At 40.2% G+C, this 24,672-nt stretch overlaps 1 protein-coding gene across 2 annotated transcripts in view; it reads right to left on the bottom strand.

The window, feature by feature from the left end:
* BRINP3 (BMP/retinoic acid inducible neural specific 3) overlaps positions 1-24,672 on the bottom strand; it is a 198,016-nt gene that overhangs the window by 153,855 nt on the left and 19,489 nt on the right. The window lies entirely within an intron of this gene.

Genomic DNA, 24,672 nt, shown 5'->3' with positions numbered 1-24,672 from the left:
TATACATATTTGTTGACTCCCAAAATAAAAACTCATGTCTCAAATGATTCATGGGGGGAAAGTGAGAATCAGATAATCCCTGTGTGGTGCTTTCAGTGAGGAATGCAGTATAAATAGTGGAGGGAAGGTAAACGCAGCATTAAGATGCCCCATTGTAGGATGTGGAAAGTGCAGCAGCTGCTCTCATTGCACAGACTGTCCCCTCATTTGTAGTGACAGGGTGATGATCTGTGGGCAAGGAGCACCACTGTTTCAGAGATTCTTATACCCATGTGTTTTAAGGTCAAGAGGGACTGTGGAATGCATCTGATCTGACCCAATACAGGGCAGGGCAATGAGTGGTGCCCCACAATTTGTGCATTAAAGATTCCTCCTCCTCCTGTGAGGGAATGATGTTATTCCAGGAGCCATGGCTGAACAGCTGGCTCTCTCTTGAAGTACATCCAACCATAAATTAAGCACTCTGAATACAAATCTTATTTGCAGCTAAAAAGCATTGAATATAGTGATGGAGTCCAAGAAATGCCTACAAATTCTTTTGTGGCCAGGTGACATTGGAAATTAATATTTATTGGATAATCCATTGTAATCCTTTGTTCCTTTAAGCTTCCAGTTTTTCAGACAAACCATCCTTCTTCTCCCTTTTACTCCAGAGAAAACTTTAATCAGGTTTTTTTTTACCTTCTGACCCTGTACCCCACCATGGTCTGCTCCAAGAGCTTGATCAAGAGATTTGTGTAGAGCTGTTTTAGAAATACATCTGCAGCTCACATCTCACAAAGGCATCACATGGAAACCAGATCTTGCTTATGGTGGGTGAAAGGATTGGACAATCTGTCCTTAAATCTTTCATCCATCACTTTGCTTTTCCTTCTAGAAAGAGCAAAGAACACCTTGAGTAGAAATCACACTTGCAGTACACATAAGACACTGCAGTACACTGAAAATCCCAACAGTGCTGTAAAACCAAGGATTAAACCATGCAAGATTATGGTTTTGAAAAAGAGAAATTCAACCCTCTGTGCTAACAAAAGTGCAACTTACTCATCATAAGCTCAATTTATAATCACAGTTATTGCCTCCTACTATATTTTTCATTTCTAAATGATTCAGGTGAGAAGACACACATACACACATGCAGGAAACAATCCCCTTAAACCTATACATAAAGGTAAATTCTAAATGAGAAAGGTCAAGCAAGTTCAGATTGAGCAAAAGTGGTGCTCAGTTAATTTCCACACCCCCTACCCTTGCCACAGTACCTGGGCACATTTACATTTATTCCTTCTGACAGATTCCTGTGAGGCAGGAAATTGGTTTTATCTGTGGCAAAGCAGGCTAAAGGATTTGTGCATGGTCACACAATGAATCTATAAGGGAAAAGGGATTTGGGCAGAAGTTTTCTCAGTTGCAAAAAGCACTCTAAGCCCTGGACTCTGAATCTATTTCAAACAAAGGTATATAAGCTTAGTCACCCATATTTTCTCAGTTAGAAGTTAGTTCTGAGACCCTTAATGAGCTGTATAAATCAGCATTTTTCTAGAACTTAATGCAGAAAGACCTGAGCCTACTCTTTTAAACCCACAGAGCTAAATCTCCCAGAATACATACATACACCACTGACTATTTTTTCATCTCATACAGCAGATATGTTTGAGCCATACATAAAGAAAACACAATGGAACATCCTGAAGATAATACAGTGGAGAATCCTTTCTCTGCAAGAAATGAACAATGTACCTGGACAAGGATTTTTCTGCTTTTAAACTCTTTTCAATAGGAAAATGCTTTTCATCAGTTAGAAGTATAGACAGAATGTGTGTCTTCCTCACAGTTTCATTTTTTCCCTCTTTCATGAAAAGTTGTGTTTTTGTAAATACAGAAGTGGTGTTCACTGTGGTTTGAGAGAGGTTAGGGAAAAAGTTCCTCTATGTTACCCAAAATGGAAAGTGTTTTCTGTTGAAAACAGTGTCATAGATCTTTCTGAAGGATTCAGCATGCTCACCTCACCCTCAGTGTGCTCCTGAATGCAGCTGCCACCACAACACTGCACTGCAATCATCAAACACTGCAAGAGAGATCCTGAGCTGTTAAAAAGTGCATGGAGGGACATGGAGATGGTGAAGAGTCTGGAGGGCAATCGGCACAAGGAACAGCTGAGGTTTTCAGTCTACTGAAAAGCTGATATTTGGGAGAAAAATATTCTCTGAACACTTGTAATTGCAGCCAGTGCCATCTCACTAGCTCAGCAATGTTATAAGGGTCACAGAACCACAGGCTTAAGGGACTTCAGAAGGTCACTAGTCCAACCTCCTGCTGAAATCAGACAAAGATGGAGGCTGCACCATCTCTTTGGGCAACCTCTTCAGGTATTAATTGTCCTCATGGAGAAAAAGTTCCTCCCCACATGTGATCTGAACTACTCTTGTTTCAGTTTATAGGAGGACAGGATGAGGCCCCTCACCCCAGACCATCTGAAAGGAGTCCAGCTGTGTTTGTTGTCCCTGTGATTGTCCTCCCATCTGGGCTGCAACATCAAAAGTTGAACTCAAGCACATTGTGAGACTGTCCAAAGCCTCACTGCAGTGGAGGTATGGGCCAGCCCGTGCCTTCAGGGTGATTAGGTGAGTCACACTGGATTTAACCTTGGTCAATCCATGTTGTTGTAAGCCACTCTATGTGGCCATCACATCCCCAGAAATGTGCTCCTAGAGGTCTCACTCCATGATTTTCCCATTGATCCCAACCAAGGTGATCAGTTTCTCAGACTATTCTTTGAGAAAATTCCCATGTGATTCCAGAATTAAATCTTCTGAAGAGAATGGTTTAAATTGGAAGGCATCTCAAAGCTCATCCCGTACCACCCCCTGTCCCTTCCACTAGACCAGATTTCTTCAAGCCCCATCCAAACTAGCCTTGGACACTTCCAGGGATGAGGCACAGAATTTCTGGGAAACCTCTTCCATCCAGTCTACACAAGAGATAAGTTGTACGGAAGCTGTAATGATTTAGTAAAACATAACAATGCTCTTTCCCTTACAAGAGCAGCATTCCCTCTGTTGGATTTACTTTCTCCACTAAAAGCCAGTTTTCTTAAGTAAACCAAAGTGATAAGAAGCAGATAGGGAAATAGATTGCCTTAGAAGGGAAGATAGATGGAAAACCCAAAGGCTGCCTTGGGTCTAACCTGGCCTTTCACCTGTTGTTCCTAAGAGGTTTGTGAAATCTGGAGGCCAGATGGGCAAGCACACCTATGAGCCTTGCTCAGAGGAATCCCTCTGCTCAAAACACTCTCTTTTCATCCAGGTTTGCAGTTGAAAAGAGCTGCTCACTAATTGCAGTAATCGTCTCAACCGCTTTTTAATTACATATGCCAGCACACCAGAAATTTTGAGCAATTTTTTCTTTGCCCTCCAAGGACACCTTGTGACCACTCCAAAAGTGTCAAATACAGATATAAAGATCAGAAAGGAGCCCCGAAGCACTGCAGAAACTCTGCAGTTTATCTTAGAGACATGCAGCAGCTTCCTGACAGCTTGGCTTCGACTTCAATTTTCTTTCTCCCTGCGCTAGGCACCATATGCTGACTGTTACACTGAAATGACACTTAACCCTCCAGCCTGCAACAGAGAGGCTATATTTAAATTCAACTGTTAGGTGAAAGTGTGTTTTAGAAAAACCTCCAGGAAGCTGCATCCAGATGGTGACAGGGAAGAATCTATATCTAGGGATTTGGGGGAGGATAACAGGTTACAGCAGCATCATTTCTGAAGTTGTGGCTATATAGTGATATTGCCTTTGCTTTCAGGTAGCACTAAAACCATTGCATAATGCAGTGTTTGGCATTCATCAGCTTGACTGTTTGGAAGAAAGAAAATTTTAATAAACTTTGTTTCTCTGGGATTTTCTGCAACTATTTCTCACTGTGTGTTATCAGGCTCAACTTCTTACTTGAAGTTAACCTAACAAAGTAAATGGAAAAATTAATACATTTATTTCAGCATTTTGTCACTTTTACTTTCTTTTTAAATGGCAGAAAGACATGGAGGAAAGCTCTATAACTGTTGGAGTTACCAGCATTGAATATTTGACATTCTGAATTAAATAATCCCCAGCATTTCAACCTGTTACATAAAGGGAGAGATGGCAGTCAGGGAGCTGATTCTATTTTCCAGATCTCCAAAGGAAATGTCAGTCCTGACAGTACCTAAAGCAGTTCAACAAAGGTCTGACGTTGGCAAAATTTTTGACTTCAGTTTTTTGGAGGAAATGCTTTGGAGTACCTGAGGGTATTTATTAATTATTTTGAAGAGTTCTTTACTCTGGCTAATGACCCACTCCAATTTTCAAATCAGTTTTGGAGGTTGAGAACAGATGAACATGCAAATATCCACAGGCTGATCATGCATTCTTTAGATAAGGGGAACATCTGAGCTCCAGTCCCTGATATGACACCATATATTTCCATTCTACATGTCTTTTTTGAAGCAAACAGATGAAACGGGTGAGTAAACTCGCATTTCATTGTTTGGACTCAGATGTTTATTACTTCTTATCTATGTTACAGTCTCACAAACCCTAACTTCTATAGTACTCCACTCTAACAAACTAAAAATGGAGCTGTACCTCTCTCTCTACAAGGCCTTTTAAGGATAAAGTGTCCAATTAAGAAATAACATCTAAATTATTTTTACTTTTAACCCAATAACCAACCACCCATGTCCCACAATGGGGAAATTTTTGTCCAATTACACAAAACCACCCAAACCCATGGAGAAGGTGAAGAAGAAGGACCAGCCTCTGCCCTGAAACCTCCGTCTTATTTTTTATATATTACTATACTCTAAAACCTTAAACTCTAAGTTTTCCACCATGTGATATTACACACTTCTAGTCAAACTCCACACCCATAATCCCAATTATCATTCAATTATAATCCCAAATTATCATTCAATTTTGGAAGCCTTCTCCATAGCCTCAGATCAAATGCAGCGTTCTCTTTGGGATCAGTGCCTGTCAGCACAGAAATTCTAAAATTCTGAGCAACCAGGGTTCCAACATTTCACCTGTCTGTTGATGTTTTCACAATGATTGCATGAAGCCTAAGTTAGTCTAAGTTCATGTAAAACATCCCTCAAAACTGGTTCTCTTCAAGCCCCTCTGCACACACAAACATGATGTTAATACTTGCACACATGATTACTACAAAGGGTATTCATGAATGTTTTGAGTATTCAGCTAATTTCAGAGAAGTCCAGAACTTTCTTACATTTTCCCAAGGACACTGTAACAGTAAATATGAAGGCAGGATGCTCCCTAAGCCCACCTAAAGCATCCTGTGAAGGGAGGATGATGGAAAATTGTATGTATGTGTATGCAAATACACATACATGTACACATTCAAACTAGCAAATTAATTTCAGAACAAGTACATTATAGAATATTGTGATTAGGAAGCTGTCAGTATGCTTCTTACAGAGAAAACCATGAAAGCCTGTCAATAAACAGCAGAAAAACACAGAAAAAGCATTTTTTTCAAGATAAACTTTACCTTGAAAAAATAAATTTACACCTCTAAAGCTTGATTGAATTGACCAACATTTCTGTTTAACTTGGTTAGTCCCCAGCACAGCACCAATCTCACACAAATCAAACAAACCTATTGTTTGTCCTCACACTTTCTTAGAGGTCTGGGACACTTCAGTTCTGCTCTTCCCAAAAGATCTGCCCTGCAAAATTCAGTGTAAGAAAGCTTAAGATCGATCTTTTAAGATTGGTCTCAGCTAATGAGGCATGGCTTGTTGGCAGAGCACTTTCTTTATGGCTCACACTGGCCCTATGAGACACATCCTATGCAGAGGAGGACAGGTTTCCTTAGACATTCTTATGCTCCAGTGTTAGGAGCCCACAAATTTGCCATTTTTGCACCCAGTTATTTAGCTGTGCTGCAAATTCATCTCTAATCTAATTTACAAATTAGTATCCAAGTAAGAAATAGCCCAGCTCATTTTCACTCAGCCTAAGAACAGAGATTGACTTTTTAGTGACAATTACAGCCAAGCAGAAGAAGAAAATATATCATATGAGGGAATTTTACTGTGAGACCTCCAATCAGGCTACCCACAGTCCCCTCTACAACCAACACAGCTGAACTCAGCTCTAGAACCCATCTGGCAAAACCCAAAGCCTAAACAATCCCCATCTGAACACATATTCACTAATATATAGGAAAGATTGTTACACTGTCTTTTAGCTGTCATTTCTCTCGGGGGGTTTTAATCCCTCTTTTGCACATGGAGATTTCTTCTAGAAATAGAAAATAAAGTAAAAGTAGAAAGAGGTGCATGGCTTTGTCCTGCCTCTGTTCTGCTGCACTGTTAATGCAGAATGCTCCCTACCCCCTTGGTATGGGATGCATTACAGAGCACAGCTTCTGAAATATAGAATTGCGGAATCATGGAAGAATTAAGGTTGGAAAAGCCTTCTAAAATGATTGAAGCCAAGCATTAGGATAACACAGACAGGCCCAGCACTAAACCATGTCTCTAAGTGCCACATCTAATGTTTTTTGAACACTTCCAGGGATGGTGACTCCACCACTTCCCTGGGGCAGCCTGTTCCAATGCTTTACAATCCTTCCAGTGAAGAAAATTTTCGTTAGATGCACCTATAACATGGAAGTAAAGGAAACACAGGTTGGCTAAGTAGATAACAGTAAAATTTCAGCCAAAATGTTTTTCTCCTTTTCAAAGTATTTCTTGACTGGTCCAGAATATTTGAAAAAAATAACAGTTCCCAAAAGAAAGGAAATAAACACATCACCACACAACCAAAGTGCTTTTGTTGTTGGATTGGGGTTTTTAAAATAAAATAAGTACAAACTGTTATACCTATAATAGGTAGTACGTAATATAACAACAAAACCCAGACATATAAAAGTTTATATCATTGAAGAACTGTTAATTTGCAATTCTAGCTGCTCAAAGGTAGGGTATACCATTAGAGGCCAGAATGGATAGGAATTCTGCTTTCTTGCACATCTGACACAGGGTGAAGAAACCTCTGCAAGCAAGTCAAGTGCATCACTGTCAGTGCACTCTCAGAAGCCAGCACCAATGGTTCAGAGCCCTTGGAAGGCTGGGGGGGAATGGTATCTCCCAATTCTATAGCAAAAGTTGGTTAATGATGACAGAGAAAGTAATATTTTAGTAAATTATACAAGAAAATCATTTGGGTTTAGGTGAGAGATATAGTGTCATTCAGTGGCATAAACTGGTGTCAAAATTTACTTAAGGCAAGATGACAAACTATACAAAATTAAGTTGAACCAATATTATGCAAAAAAATACAGAAAGAAATCTTTTGAGTTCAATTAGATCTATTATCTGAACTACTCACCTGTAAATTTTTCCTCATTTCTTTTTAAGTACCTCAGAATTTCATTGCCCTGTATCAATGCTGTTGCTCCGCAAACTCCTTTCCCGCTCCCTAATCATTAAATTCACAGTACTTTGCCACCTCCTGTAAGTAATTCAGTCCCATGTATTAAACTCCTCTAATTCACAGAATCCTCAATGATTCCTCCGGTCAGACTGAGATTTTTTTTATTTTATTTTTACAGCTTCCCACCATTATTTATTGTATTCCTCTTTCATTCTCTGTCCCAAAGTTTTTGCAATCAGGATCTGAACCTACTAAACCTAACCAGGAGGTAAAATCTTGTTAAACAAGTCAACTATTCACACAATTTTCCACTAATGACAGTGGAACCATCCCAGTTAATGTGAAACTTTAAGCCATCTTCTTCAGCACAGCAATTACTCTCCTTAGGTACCTAAATAAACAAATGTCACACCGAGGTCTGAAGTCTTTTGAAAATCTGAGGTTCTTTTGAAAATCTGTTTCTGAATGCAAATGCTAAGCTGTATAGAAAATGTCAGTGATTGACTAGTGGGGAAAAAAATAGTACTCAAACAGCATATTTAATTGATATGGCATTAGCCTCAATGACATTTAAAGAACATCAAAGACAGAACATATCTGTACCATGAGGAATATGAAGCAAAAATGGAACTTCAGCAGAATGATCAAATTTAATTCAATGAGCAACAATAGTTAGGATAACCAAATATGCTATGCAGTAAGTTTACTCATCCTCTTAACTTTATTTGTGCAGCCTGAAATTGGATTCCATAGAAATGCAAAGTTTTACAGATTGCTGAGATCAGAACCTTTATCTTTCCTTGCAGGCTATTTGTATTAATCTACTTTTCTTTGAAGCACAGAGCTATTAAACTGTTAAAGCTCATTTAAAATGTGGCTGTATTTCTATCAATGGACCCAGATAGTTGAATTACAGATTTTAATTATGCTTTTTATACTTTGGACATACTTACTTAGAAATATTTGCAACAAAAATACACAATTAAAGAGCTTTTATTGCTGCTGATTGGTGAATTGTATCTGTATTGACAGCAAGAGGTGGCTTAGCCTATAGGAGAAATTACATGGGCCACTTTCTATTAGTGACTAATAAAAAAACCAGAGCCAGCTTTGTTCCCCTACCTTTATTAGTACTTTACCATGAAATCAAAGCATGTGCAAATGTAAAATGCCATGTGCTTTAGCAGTGATATACAAGAATATTTCACACTTGAGTAGCACCCATCCTACAAAACCAGTTAAATACATAACTGGAAAATCAGAATTTATGCTATTCATCTGACACATCTCACTAACTTCTCCAGTTCAGCAGAAGCAGAACTGGACAGTTTCCATCGTGTAACATTCAATCACTTTTCCCATGGCAAACTACAACTGTGGGATGGCCATAACACAGGGGAAAATTAAAATAAACATAATTAAAAAAGAAAAGTAGGAACAAGCACTGCAGTAAAATGGCAAAGGTGAACTCCATTTGCTTTACAGATAGCAAGCAATACGTTACTCTGTGCTTTGCCAGATTTGAAATTTAAAAAGTCATCTTGTACCATCAAATACACCTGGCACCAGAGTGGAAAGAGATACAGAATAAACATAATTCTTTCACAAATACCACCACCCTGACAAAACTGACCCAGCATGCCATGAGCATTAGGAAATAAATGACATAAAGTAGGTGTTTATAATGGACAATTGTTTTCTTCCAGAAATTTAAATTGTTCATTTAATCTTATCAGTATTTTTTAAATGGCTGAAAACAGAAATTGCTACAAATTGCTTCAGAGGGAGCACAGTGTGTGTGTGTCTAACATCCTCTCTGTCTCAAGGTTGGTTCCAAAACCTGCACACATGTATTCACACATGTTCTCAAAGTTGTATTTCTTTTTAGTAAACAATTATCTAAATGACTTCAGTGAAAGCGATGCTTTAAAATTTTATTTGGTATGAAAAAGGTGTTCAACCAACTTGGAAATACCCAAGAGAAACCATATAATCATAAAATTGCTAACAGTGGAAAAGATTTTTAGGCTGTCAAGTCCAGTCATCAACTCAGCACCATGTTCACCTCTAAACCAAGTCCTCAAGTGGCCACATCCACACACCCTGTGAACACCTCCAGGGATGAGCACTCCACTATTGCCCTGAGCAGCCTGTGCCAGGGCCCGACTGCCATTTCAGGAGAGAAATTTTCCCAAATATCCAATCTGAGCCTGCTCTGGCCCAGCCTGAGGCCGTTCCCTCTCCTCCTGTCCCTGTGAGCAGAGCCCAAACCCCTCAGCTGTCCCCTCCTGTCAGGAGCTGTGCAGAGCCACAAGATCCCCCCTGAGCCTCCTTTTCTCCAGGCTGAGCCCCTTTCCAGCTCCCTCAGCCCCTCCTGGTGCTCCAGCCCCTTCCCCAGCTCTGTTCCCTTCCCTGGACATGCTCCCTCAAGGTTTCTCTGGCCACAGCACTCGAGGTCCCTCAGCAGGGCCAGCACAGGGCACAGCCACTGCCCTGGGCCTGTGCCCACACCAGGGCTGGCACAGCCCAGGGGCCATTGGCCTCTGCTCCATCTGGGCTCATTTTTAAGTTCTGTGCCCAGCACCCCCAGGGCCTTTCCCAACAGGGACTTTCAGCCTAGAGCTGCAGAGGGTTATTGTGCACAAAGTGCAGGCATTTGGCACTTGGCCTTGTTGACCCTCACACCACAGATGTTGGCCCATCAATCCAACCTGTTTGGGTCCCTCTGCAGGGCCTTCCTACTCTACAACACTGTCAGAACCCAGGACATTCCTCTGGCTGCCCTGGAGGACTCGAGACCCTGGCAAGCAGTTCAGAGACCTTGGCACGGAGTCAAAAATACCTGTGCCTTTAATTTGAGCCCATAGAAAGAATTACCAACTTTGTGTAAAGATTTATAAGCCCCAAGAGTTTCAGTAGAATGATAGCTAATTTGTCACAGGGTGAAAAGGTAGAATTTTGGGAATTTAGAATGGGGGTTCAAAAGGCAAGATGGAGGAATCTGGGAATGTCCTGTCCTCCATCCTCTGCTGTGATGGTGACACTTACGCATTGGTTTAAAATAGAGACAGACTGTCTAACATAGGTGATAGGTATTGGAAAATTATTGCAAATAAAGTACACGCAGTTCTTAGTATAAAAAGCTAACACCACCCCAAGGGCAGTCGCTGTGTCACAACCTGACCTGCTGGACAGATCTCAGCAGGTCAGGGAAAGAATGTAACAAATAAGAGAAAATAAAGAACCTTGAAAAGCAGAACCAATGAATCTTGACTTCTTCAGTTGTGGAGCTAAGAAAAGAGACTCTCTAATACCTCGGGAGCCATTTCAACCACAGAAACCCAAGACCCAAAATTTTATACTGCACTCAGTAATAGCTGAGCTCATAAAAAGTAAACGTACAGTCCTTGAACACCCTGGTTGTGAAAGCTTCTGCCTTCTGCCTGTGAGGAGCATGACTGTTCCTCATTTCACAGCATGGGAGTTAAATCTCCATAGCACTGTTCCAAACTCCATCATTTGCTATCAGTGAGAAAAACATCGTCACTCTTTATATTAGAAAGGAGTTAAATAAATCCCAAATCCTAATCCCTTTGCTGGATTAGTCTCAGCATCAAGTCCACAGTGGACACATTTATACTTTTATATATTTCCCTCTGTATGCCTGTCAACTTACAATGAAGATCAACATAACATTTCATGCTAATCTAGACCCAGAAATTTCTGTAGTTTGTCAGTTCAGCCCCCCTGCTTTAACTAGAAGTGGATTACTTCATCTGAAACAGAGAGTTTAATACCCCACAAGACTAATTCACAGGTCATGTCATTTTTGCATAATGTTATTACAGAGATAGAATGATTCCTGATTTTCAAGACCTGGTAACAGCCAAAGGGCAAATAACACAAGTGTCTTTGCCTGGGGCCTTTGTAATGTGAAGTCATTCATTTCACTCCTTTCTTCCTTTTCAGCATTGACTAAAAGGGATTACCAAACCTTGTGGCAGGATAATTTAATTCAGCAAGCAGAAAACATAGGGACAGTTTTGATTCTGAGTTATATGTTGTAGGGCACCTTCCAGATCATTTTGCTAAGACTGAATTTTCCTTTCAATTTATTGTCCTACTTTGCAACTTTTTAAGTTTAAAAGTTCTTGTTAATTACCTCTAAATGCCAATGAATTACTATGGTTAAAATTCCTTTTTAAGTGATTGACATTTTACCCATCTCATAGAGTGGGAAAATGACCATCACTTAAAAATGACATCACACCAAAAAATGACCATCACACCAAAATGACCATCACTTAAAAAAAAAAATTGAACAGTTTGGTTGTTTATTTAGTGTTTTTGATTGGTTTTGTCTCTCTGAAAGAACAAGTGTCAGGGAGTTTGACGTATTACGTTGATTTCTAAGACTCCTTCATAGTTTGGGTGCCAAGGAAACACATACCCAAGTCACACAGAGCTGCTACTTCAGAATGTGTAAACAAGCACACATTTGTGCTCACCCAGGCCAACAAGTCAGCAGTAAAAATAGATATAACCATTACTTCATCAGGCAGAATCTTAAATAAACAAACATGCCTTTGAAGTCAACCACGTGAAAAATAGTTCTACTTAAAGGAATATCATATTTCAAAGGCAAACACAGTAAAAATATCTTCCAGACACTACACAAGGCCTGAAACAAAACATAACAACAAAAAGAAAAATATATCTTTTCTTTAAAAAGTGTAAAGGCAAAGGTATCTAAGGAACAAAGCAGTCCTAGGCACAGAGCTCAACAACTCCTTTCAGATTCTTTGAAAGTTTGGAATTGTGCACCACCTCTAATGTTTATCAAACATATATTGACAGCTCTGAGCACCATCAACACATGAGCACATGGTGGACCTAGGAATGAAGGTACAGGTGGAAAATCTATAGCATATGAATTTCCCATTACATTAACACAGAAGCAATCTCTAGAAAGCTGAGATTTAAATGAAGAGCTTCTGTAGTCACATACCTATTTTTTTCTGTACCTTGTCAAGGCTAATTTCATTATCTATATCCAGAATCATGCAAAGAAAGAAAAAAATGGAGCAAAGTCATGGTAGCTCCTGCATGAAAAATAAGCTTCATGGTAATGAAAAGGAAAAAGAAGTTTCATGGTAATGTTTTTCAGTTACAGATTCTCAGAAGTCTTCTACTACAGCCACAGCCAAAATTTAATGGACAAGTTTAAGGCATAACCTAGAGTTCACCAAAAGCATGAGAAAATGCAGCAACATGTGACAGAATGTTTCTGCCATAGGCATTTTAATACAAGGAGCTAATTAGGAAACATCTTTTGGCATTGCCAGGGTTACAAAGATTTTCTGGACGTCTGATTCATGAGCAAATGTCCACAGCAAGCTTAATTAATGCTTTGGCCAAAGGCTCCTATTCAGACACCAGACTCCAGAGGATATAAGCTTTTCTTTCTATTCAACAGTATTCTTCTCCCTGCAAAAAGGTGAACGATTAAACTAATTTAATTTACTCATCTCTATCTATCTTTATATTTATGCATATATATTTCCACATATCTCTATATTCACACACATGCATACATATATGTGTACAGAAATATGAATATATAAAACCACCTCAATTTATAGTCACACTGATTCATTCTCACAATAATCCGCAATATTTGGGCTCTAGATATCAGTAGATCGACAAGCACCACAGTCCACACGTTTTCCACTTATTCTAATTTATCAAGTCTGGTGATTTGCTACCAAATGCATCACCACAGAAACACAGAACCTGCCAGTTTAGAAGGGACCCGCAAGGATCTTTGAGTTCTGCTCTGGGCCCTGCACAGAACACCCCAACAATCCCACCCTGTCCCTGAGAAAGTTGTCCTGGAGCTCCGGCAGTCTCGGGGCTGCACCCATTCGCTGAGGAGACTGTTCAGCGCCCATCACACTCTAGAAGGAAGAATTATTTCCTAATATCCAACCTAAACCTCTCCTGACACAACTTCAGGCCACTCCCACGAGTCCTATACCTGGCCATGAGAGACAAGGATCAGTGTCCATCTCTCCTCTTCCCCTCACAAGGAAGTTGTAACTGCAATGAGATCTCCCTCAGTTTCCTCCAGGTGAACAGACCAACTGCCCTCAGTGATCCTCATAAGGCTTCCTCTCAAGCAAAGCCCTCCTTTGGATGCTCTGTAACAGTTGAGTGTCTTTCTTATGTTGTGGCACCCAAAACTGCCCCCAGCACTCAAGCTGAGGCCACCCAAGAGCAGAGTGGGAGAGTCCCCTGTGCTGGGCCCGGGGTCCCAGGACAGGGATGTCCCTCCTGGCTGCAAGGGCTCTGCTGACTCTGATCCAGCTGGCCATGCACCAGGGCCCCCAGGGCTCTTGCCAGAGCTGCTCTCCAGCTTCTTGTTCCCCACTCCATACACAGAGCCAAGGTCTCCCTATCCCTGGGGCAGCATCTTCCTTTTCCATAATATTTGGTGATCGCCCATCTCTCTAATTTGTTAAGGACTTTCTGCAGCGCCTTTCTGAGGGAATCAAAGAGCTCCTCCCAAGATTTGTATCATCTGCTGAGTATCCCTTCCTATGTCCAGGTGGTTAACAGAAACACTGGAGAGCACAGGGCTGAGGATGCTGAGGATGGAGCCCTGTGGAACCCCACTGGTGGGGGTTACCAGTCTGATGTCATCCCAGCCACTATAATCTTTTGTGCCCAACCTGTGAGCCAGATGCTCACCCATCTCATGATATGTTTATCCAGCTGTGGGATGGACATTTTGTCCAGAAGAATCCTTGAATAAACAGTCTGGAAACGTTACTGAAATCCAAAAACGTTACATCAACAGGCCTCCCTTGATCCCTTGATAAGGTGGGTCACCTTATCATGAAAGGAAATCAGGTTTGATAAGCAGGACTTTCCCCTCATGAAGCTGTGGTGGCTGTGACCAATGACTGTGTTGTCCACCAGGAGTTCTTCAATACATCCCAGAATAACCTTCTCCATAATTTTACCAGGCCCTGAAGCAAGGCTGACAGTCCTGTAGTTTCCAGGGTCCTCCTTCTTGTCCTTCTTGAATATCAGCAGAACACTTGCCACATTTCAGGCAGCTGGGACCTCTCTGGATTCCCAAGACTGCTCAAAAATCGTCTTGCAAGATTTTGCAATGACTTCAGCAGCTCTTTGAGGATTCTTGGATGAAGCCCATCAGGCCCCAAAGATTTGTAGGGATCCAGTGGAGTAGGACATCCCTCACAAGTTCAGGATAGACAGGGAGTTGATCATTCTCACAGAGAGGGTCCTCCAGCTCACAGCAGTGAAACACTCTGGGTCCTGGGCATGTGCCAATATTTTTACTCTGCCATTTGCCATTACTGTATTTGAAAAAACTCTTTTAATTTGCCCCGACAATTCTGGCAGACTCAACTACAGCTGAGCTTTGGCTGCACAGATTTTCTCCCCACAGTGGGGAGCAGCATCTCTGTATTCTCCCCATATCATCTGACTGCTTCCACACATTCCTTTTTAGCCTTATTTCCAAGAGAAGATCCCTGATCAGCAAGCAGGTCTTCCACCTCCTCTGTTTGATTTCCAGCATTTGGGAATTGCTGACCAGCAAAACTGATCAGTGTTGATGGGCTCCAGCACCTTTAAAACATTTTCCCAGGGGACCTTGCTCACTAGTCCCCTGATCAGCCTGAGGTTGCTCTCTTCATGGCCAGAGCTGAGGTTTTGCTGGCATTTTTCCTCCTGCCACCAGAGATTTTAAACTCAACTCCATGCTTGCTGTGGCCAGGATGGTCCCAACCTCCACTCTGCTCACAAAATCCCAGCTGCAGACAAACAGCAGATCCAAGGAGGGCATCTTGCCAAGCTGGCTCCCACAGCACCTGTTCCAAAAAGCTCCAAAAGTTCATCCAGGTGTTTTTAGGGTATAGGTGCTGGTGTTTTAGGAGGCCCCACAATGACAGAAGGACTTTTGCCCACCTCATCAGTTGTCTGGCCTTCTAGTTCCAGAGCCTCGTGCCTGGTGCAGGAGGTGCCAGCCCTGCTTGTCAAATTCTGAGGAGGATGAAGAGGAGCTTTCTTCCTGTTATATGCAGGTACTTGCTTCCAGCCTTCATCTTCAACACACCCTTGGCTAGCAGGCTTTTGACTAATTACCCTGCAGGGCTGTGAGCTCACCTGCTTCTCCACTTTAAGGGACACCTGAGATTCCTGAGACTCTTGAAACTGAAGCATCTCTGAAAATAATCAGTCTCTTGCTCATTTGCTTGAATTCTATGCATTCCATTTTAATCACTTGAACTTATAATTTTTAACATTTGTTTTGCATGGGTAAATAAATGAAATGCAGACAAAATGCCACATACTGTTTGTTAATGCAGGTTATCAGACTGCTTATGCTATGTAAGGTTTAGCCATCGTCATTATTATCAGTAGGCAGTATTTTTTGTAAATGGCTAAAGATGCAGCTAAATAAAATACAATTAGATGTGACGTAATAATAAACTCATGTCTTTGTTTAATTTCTATTATTAGAGCATATATATATATCAGGAAGCAAAGATGATATTGTATTTGAGCTCCTAGCAAAGCATCCAATCTATATTAGCTATAGTTCAAGAACTATAAGGACATAGTTCAGAATTAGCTGAAACACAAATATTTAGTTTAGATTAATCAATTACATTTCCTCAGTACTCAGATGCTGCTTTTTTTCTGAATATTTGGTAGTGCCTCTTCTGTTTTGATTTTAAATTATGTTACTCACATAAGTCAAAACCTCTATATGTGCTTTTCCCTCAAGAAATTAGCATTCACTCCTCAAAGCCAGTTTCTATCTCTTGGATAGAATGGATGCATGTGAGACCTGCATACACAACTTCTAAATTGCTGGTGGGCTCTGTGCATTTTTCAGAGCTCTGTATATATCAAATTGTCTGGTCAGTAACAATATCTTCTCTTCTCAAGCTGTATAAATAAAGTAGAAATTGAGAGTATCAGAAGATGAATTGAGATACAGAGCCATTAATGACCTTAAGAACACTGTTATCCATAACAATCATATTGGGATTCTAGGCAGAATTGAGCAACAAGACATTATTTTGAAGTATTGCTTTTCTTCACAAGGGTCTCTGCTGGAATGAACCTGTAGCTATAAAAAAAAAAATAAATTCACAACCAGCATAATGACTGTGAAAACCTGTAGAATCAATCAATCCGAGCTAGAAGACAAGTAAGATTTGGATTCAGAGATATTGACCACAACCTTAACTTAATGATAGTAAAAGAAAATGACAAGAATTCTTGAGTGAGCACATTCAGTGTCAGTTGTTCTTTTTCCTGCATGGAAAAGGCACAAATGCCCTTCTATACAAAGAATCACACACCCCAATCAATATCACTGGCTTTTTATACAGAGAAGGTTTCTGTGCCACTCAGTCATTTTTCTCTGCATAAGGTACAAAGTGCCACCCATATAGACTTAACATATAGTCAAAAAGAAAAACCTGAAAGCCATTCTGTTTGGAGACAGCTACTGCCCTAAGCAGTAAGAGAAAACAGCAACATGGGGGTTCAAACAAAAGCACAGAGGATTTGCTTCAAGTAATAAAAAAAAATTAAATCCTTTTTCCTTCAGTAACTAAAAGAAATCTTAGTAATTGTTTTTTCCTTTATGAAAGTCATCAGCGTTTGATATCCTCTACATCTTGAACATCACTGATAGTACCAGCAGGGATACTGAAACAAAGATGAAAAGGAAGGGCAATGAAAGAACAAAGACCAAACTAACAAAATGTCTTCAAAGAACTAATGAAAATGACCTGATTTCATGTGCAAAATCCTGTCAGACTACCCTGCTGACTGAAGAATGTATCTGTTATTAGTGTTAAACAGCTTTTACACTACTTCAGTGATTGCATGAAACCATTAAGTTACAGCCTCTATTATACTAATTTTTTTAGGGCAACTTAAATGATTCATGAACTCACTAACTGAAATGATGACACACCACATTCTCTAAATAAATATTCTTTGTTCTTGGGAAACAGATCAGTAGGAGGTTTGATCTAATAATTATCCTTAAATATTAGATTTTGAAAGAGAGTATATTCTGGAAATAGATTATAATAATGTTTACAAAAAATAAGATTTGCTCTTCTCTTGCCATTTGAGTTTCTTTAGGATCTTTGATTAAATACACAGAACAAATAGGGAGAAATACAAAGAGAGATTGTCAAAACACAGACTCCTGCAGTGTATTATGAAAAAAAGATATACAGAAGGCAATCTTGGCATCAATAGTCTCCTTTGTTGCCAAGCTGAAACATGCTCGTGTTCTTCTCAAGCTGACTCCTGAGAACACTCCTAATCCTGCTGGCACAGCCAGCCCTGCTCCCCAGCACCCTGCCCAGTGCTGCTGCAGCTCTCCAAGAGGAACTCCACCCTTCCTCTGAAACCCAGGAGGGTGACATTGTGTGGAGTGAGGGGATATGGGGTAGGTCTGAGTCTGGTCCCAGGCCTTTGGGATCTGTAGAATTGGGCTCTCTGATCAATAAAGTCTTCAATAACTGAATGACTCTCAATAACTCTCTTGATAAATAACTGAATGTTCTGCAGACCCTGTAGGAAGCCAGAATCACTTAAAAAATACACTGTGCCTCCATGGGCTGTCATGCTTTCAGAGACTCACAAAAATGGTTTGGTTTGGAGGGGAGCTTAAGGCCCATCTTATTCAACCCCCTGCCATGGGCAGGGTCACCTTCCACAATCCCAGGCTGCTCCAAACCCTGTCAAACCTGGCCTTGGACACTTCCAGGGACTGGGACTTTTATCCAAGACCTCCAAACGTGGGCTGATATTGTGGAGCAGTCTCAAAAATGAGCTTGATTTCTCCTTTGTTCCTGAGTAAAAAGTGCTTTCCTTCACCAACAGCACATGACTTCTCTGCCATGCTAGTTTAGAGATGTCAGAGAGCTGGAAAAATGGGGTCATTTTGGGAATCAGAACTGCCTGGCTTGTTGTCATTATATTGCAAAAGTTCCATATTATTGTCTCCTTATTGCAAGAGTTTCATACCTCCTTGATGGTTCTCCAAGGCAGCTCCTCTAAGCTCCAACTCTTCCTTTTTCTCTCAGTAGCCAACAAACTCCAGCTCCCCCTCAACCACCCAACCCACTCTTTCATAGCACCCTTCTTCTTATTGGTTACAGCTGTGGTCTTTAAAGTCAGATCTCCTTCTAATCTTTAATAATTAGCCCAGCTGCAACTCATTACGGGTAAGATTACTTTCTATGCTTCCTTTATTTTCTTATATTCTGTGCCCCTAGATTCCTGTCCATCTCAATGTCATTTATCCATGCATGGCAGACCCCTTACACAACTGGGATTGTGAGCACAGACCTAAACAAGCATCCAGTCTTTATCTTCTCCATCTTTCCTGTCTCTGATATCCATCTTTGGAGTCCCCTGTTTGCCCCAGTGATATTGGAGACAGCCAAACCCTCCTTCACCTTTGTAAACTTCCAGTCTAGGGACTTGTCAATCCTTTAATATTCTGGCTAAACTAAACTAGGTTCTGGTTATAATTAATCTGAAAACATGTTCTAAACTTTTCTGTTATGTATGCATGGCTTCTCAGTTTAAATTTTCTCTTATTTCCCCCTTTTCACAAGCACATACCCTCCAAAGAATTCCCTGGATAAAAAGAAAGAAACTAATATCATATTGGTATAAAATAATCTTGATAACAGGAATTGCTAATTGTAAAACATCATGGCCTGATATGTTTTAGGCTCTAAAATTAAGCCAAAAATTCTTTCCTATGAAAGGAGTTTGCATTTGGAACAAAGGGGTGGAAACTCAATGATTTTGGAGGATGTTATCCAGGTATTTCTAGACCTGGAAATATGGTCATCTAAAGTTTTAATTTTGCTCAGGCATGCGCTTATTCAAGCAGTTTCACCATACCAGTTATTTAACTGGTGCCATGTTCTTCTATGCCCAGCTATCTAGAATAAGAGAGGCTGTTGTATCACAATCCAAAATCAAACTCATTGATGTTTTTCATATCCAGACATTCTTAACAATGTACTGGACTACAAATATTATATTTCTAGTGGAAATGTATCAACTCAAAATCCCCAAAACTCTCTCCAAGCTCTTCCCTCTTACCAGCCTGTGAGCCTCTGAAATTCTAAAGAGGATTTAGTGCATTCTCAAATCTAGCCTTTTGCAAATATTCTGATGATGATTCACCTGATTTCTGTACATTTTATCCACCAAGTTGAATTGAATATTCCCTAAAGGAACCAATTACAACACAGACCAGAAGCTATTTACTGATAGAGCCAATTGCTGGAAAAGGCAGAGATTTCTGGTATTCCTGTTATCCCATAAAAACAACTGTATTGAAACCCACTTTTGGAAGACCTTTGTTAGTTCTTCTCCACACTTTGAAATTCCAGATTAATCAGTTCAAATCACCCTCAGGAAGAGCACAAGGAAATGTTATTCCAGATTGTAACTGGAGTGAAAATCATGATTCAGGGCACATTGTACACCTCCACAATGGAAGCCCCTAGGATTTTATTAACGCTGTCTGTCACGTGTCAAGTCTAGTGAGACCTGTGGGCTAAAATATTTTGATAGGGAGTAAAAAAATGACAAACCCAACTAATGTTGGCCCTACTTAGGTTCGCACACAGGAGTTGAAACATATTAGTGAGCGCCCTCTTACAGTCTTGAGTCTTGCTCACTTTGCCCTATGGGTTCAGAGGATTCAGAACACAGGAGAGGAACCCATTGTGTTCTTATGTTTAAGTTGATATCATTATCTTCAAATGCTTCTATTCTTGTAGATGTTGATGAACACAATCACTTTTAAAACAACCTCTAAGGGAATCTTCTCAAGCTACACGAATGCCAAGCTGCCAAGGGCAACTCACTGCTTCAAGAGATTCCTTTTTTTAACCTTTTGCAGAGCAATATTGGGCACTTGTTAGGTGTAGTTGCCCCAAAGGATGTCAATGGTCACTAAAACTTCATCCACTTGTATCTGCATCACATCATAAAACCCGTTCCTCCTATTTGTATGATTAGGAAGGTTGTGTAACTTCGTATGTCCCAGAATTACTTTAATGATTAGGAACCTTTTCTAAAGAACCAACCTAAATTTATTCATAGCCAGTTTATACCAATTCAGTTTTGAGACAGTAATGGCTTTTGGTCTAGATAGCTCATCTTACTTTATAATATGTATTCTGTTGGCAGGAATTGTATCCTCTTTCAACTCTGTTTTTCCCCCTCTAAATATTGTTAAGTATTTCCACCTTAAAAGAAAGAGTGAGGTTCTTTCTTCCCCTGATTTTTCACATCTGTTTCAGGTTTTAAATCATTTTGCTTCAACAAAACTCCACAGTATCCCTGAGGAGATTTCCTCAAGACCTTATTTGATAGGTTGAATACTTCCCTATCTCTGCAGAAATTACCTCTTCTGATACAATGTAAGTTCTTTGCATAATTTCACAATCACTCTTTCCATCCTGGTGACCTCTCTGTCTCATTTCTGTTTGGATTTAAATTCCTTTGTCTGGGTAGCTGATTTACATAAGAGGCACAGCACTCCTTTTGTATATTAAATAACAAATTATAAACTTGATTTTCCTTGCCAAAATACTTCTTGATGCTAACTGCTGGAGCCACCTTCCATGAAATGTTGACAGAGCATTCCCATGGCTTTAGAGGTTTTCAGCAGCCATCCAGGTGCCTTCTTGGTGGTTTTCTTCATAGATCAATGATAAAGAATACCACCAAAAACTGTGCCAATTATTAAATTTCCTGCAGGAGGGTATTTCCTTTGAAGCATTACAGGGAATAGAGCACTGCCATAATAATCACATAATCAACACAACCAGCCCACAATTTCCAACTTATTACAATGTTGATAACCAGTTGTATATTATTTGGTGTTCTGCAATATCAGATTAAAACTTATTTCATATTTATTTGTCTCTTTCCACTCTGTTCTATAACACTGAATACTCCTGGCCTTGGAGAGAGCCAGCTTGTTTGCCCATGAACACAACTGAACCTTAATTTATAGAATAAAACATGGGTAGCAGATGATTTTTCTGCTGGTACATTCCCACAATTGATGCACTAGTTGGTTTTATCACATGATTGTTTGATGCTACAAAAGCCATTCATGGAGATAAGAAAAGATGTCACTTTTATGCTTAAAAAAATATGCTGACATAAAGACCTCCTATTAGAAATTGGACACAGTTCATCAGTGTGTTCCTTGGTGCAAATCCTAGGCTTCATCCTAGGATTTATAATAATTTATAACAGATTCATGGTCAGATGAACACTTGTTTACAGTGACCACAGGGTGTTGACACAAAGCAGTTGCTTTTTGCCTTAGTAGCATGCAAACAGGGAGCTTTAGGCTGAAAAAGGGTAAATTTAGATTGGATATTTTTCCCTGTGAGGGTGGTGACGCCCTGGCACAGGGTGCCCAGAGAAGCTGTGGCTGCCCCTGGATCCCTGGAAGTTTCCAAGGCCAGGTTGAACAAGGCTTGGAGCACCCTGGGATTGTGGAAGGTGTCCTTGTCCATGGGATCTGAGGGATCTTTAAGGTCCCTTCCAACACAACCAGTCAGTGATTTCACGAAAACAGAAAATTGAGTGATGAATTTTCTTATTTTAGCCTAAAAGTCTGACTGCATGAATTTTAAATGGAAACAGGTTATGTAAAATAAGAACTGAAAAAAGTAAGCCTACTGAGTATCATTAAAAACAATTGCCACATGTGAAATTAAACTTTAAAATCAGTCTGTCTCCTGCCACGCAAGTGACAGAAATAAAAGAATTAGCACAACATTGTTTTACTCAATAGCTGAAAAATAATGACAATGTATCCTTCAAGTAAATTCCATTTTAATATTCTTTGTTTTTCTCTCTACTGGGTGCTTTTCCAATTTCTCTGTCCTATTATCTGATTTTAATCATTCTGTATCTTTCATGGGCCTGCAGTGCATGACCTCGACCCCATTTAAACCAGTGTCAAACAATGGTACAAGACAAAGGCCTTTGCACCTGTAACTTTGGTATTTACAGGAAAACGCATTACTTAATATAACCAAGAGCAGAATAACATGTATTCTCTGCTTTTTAATATGATTTTGATTAAAATAGAGAATGTTTTTAATGAGGGAATGAAATAAAATCTTGTGATATTACAGATTCCATCAAGATTTAATTTTTTTCCACATCATTACTGCCTCTCCTGAGATTGCAAATGGAGGGGAAATGAAAATATCATTCTAGTCACTGAATAATTGTTCCACTGTTGGAAAGCAAAAATCAGACAGCAGTCTTATGCTGAAATCTCCTGCTACACACCTTGAACTATGACATGGAATATGTGCAACTCGCTGCTGGCTTTATGTTATTTTTATTAAGGCTGTTTCATTTCTGCTAGTTGTAGACAAATAGTCCCAGTGTGAGGTTGTTCTTCCTAAGTTGGTTCTAATGGGCAGCAAGACTTGATGGGTTTTGGCAGAGAGATACAATTGGCCATCTCTTGTGTCAGCCTGGAGACCCAGGAGGTGAGCTGCTACTGCTCAGAGCCCTATCGGTTCTTCTGGAGCCAGCCCCTTTTAGAAGAGAAGCATTCCTTTAGGTAATCTGCAGCCTCTTGCCACATTTGTGCCATTAAAAAAGAAAAGGGGTCCTCAGTCATTTTCTGTCTGACCCCACTGTGCTACCAACATCCTGCCAGGAAGGGTTCAGATGGGACACAATCCCCTGGAGTCCCTCACCCTACACATCTCGCTCATTCTTCACCACATAGATTTTGAGCTGGCATGGATTTAAAATGAAGGAAGAAGACTTTCCTTCATCCTTAACCTTTAAATTTCAGGTCTCAGGTGTGTGGTTCAAGGGCTGAAGTAAGGGCTCAGGGACTGGAGGGGCTCTGTTAGCACCTTTCTCCCTGGTTAATTCAGCTGAGTCCCTGCAGGCAGGGGCTTTCCTCCTCCTTACCTCTCCCTTCAAATAAGGACCTGCCCCTGAGGGATCCTTTCCATTAGGTAAAAGACAGGTGAGGGAATGAACAGACAATAAGGCTCCAAGTCCTAAAGAAGCAACAGAGAATAAATTTACAGTGTGTGGCTTCTAACAAGGTCACGGTGTTCTGCACTGCTCACTAATGGGACCATACTTTACAGGGAAACTTTACAATAAGATTTGTTTTTGGAGGGTTGAATCACAAAAGTACAGCTTGTGGCTCTTTTGGCTTCCTGGAATAGGCAGAGAATGGAACTAAAGCTGAGAAACATTTTCTGTGGGATTGTGTAAATTAAAGTCAATTGAAACCTATGCACAAACCCAAATAAATATTAGCAGTGTGATTACAGATCTGTGAAACTTAACAATGTTGCTGTAATGATGGCTGAGAGGAGGAAAATTCTCAAGGACCTGATTGTAAGAGCTCAAATGAAATACAATTCCGTCTTTCATGTTTTAGCAAGATAATTTTGGTTCGGTTTTGACTAATACAGAATAATGGGAATAAAATATGCTGCCTCAGTCTCTGCATTATTGGCTTTACATTATTGGTCCTGACAGCTGGCTTTTAAAATGCAGTAAATATTGGGCAATGCTGTTCTGTTAAGACAAGCCACTTCATCAAGCATATTTCCAAATCACACTTTATTTTCAAAATGGGTTTAATTTCTCTGTAGATCGCAAAGGAGCCCAATGCAAAATTGACCTGCGACAGAGTGCCCTCTACTGCATGTATTTGAGAAAGGAAAATAAAGCCAACTCCTTGAAAATACAATCTTTACATGCTGAGGCCAGCACTTTTGTCACAGGCTACTGGACACTGAATTAAATATAATATACATATAGACATGTAGGACTCTTACCTTCTTCTAAAGGACTAGGGAATAGTATCCCAAAATAGATATGACATTTACACAACCTCTTTGTGCTTTTCAGTGAAATCAGTGTGTGTCTTCCCATACCAACATGGTCTGTGTTTGTAGGATGGACAGTTATTAAGGGAGCTGAAAATCTGTTCTGTGTTGCCCTGCTGCCCCACTTGCTTTTGGCTGTTGGGAGGAATTCATCACAATTTGAAGTAAAAAGTCTCTCTGCTTATAGATTTATTTTCTCAGTCTTTAATCTCTCCTGGTCTCTCATTTG

The sequence above is a fragment of the Melozone crissalis genome, unplaced genomic scaffold (assembly GCF_028551555.1).
Source record: "Melozone crissalis strain CALT ecotype California unplaced genomic scaffold, PUWL_Pcris_2 ptg000045l_1, whole genome shotgun sequence".
NCBI classification, from domain to species: domain Eukaryota; kingdom Metazoa; phylum Chordata; class Aves; order Passeriformes; family Passerellidae; genus Melozone; species Melozone crissalis.
The sequence above is the reverse complement of the archived record's forward strand: the minus strand, read 5'-3'. Positions and strand labels throughout refer to the sequence as shown.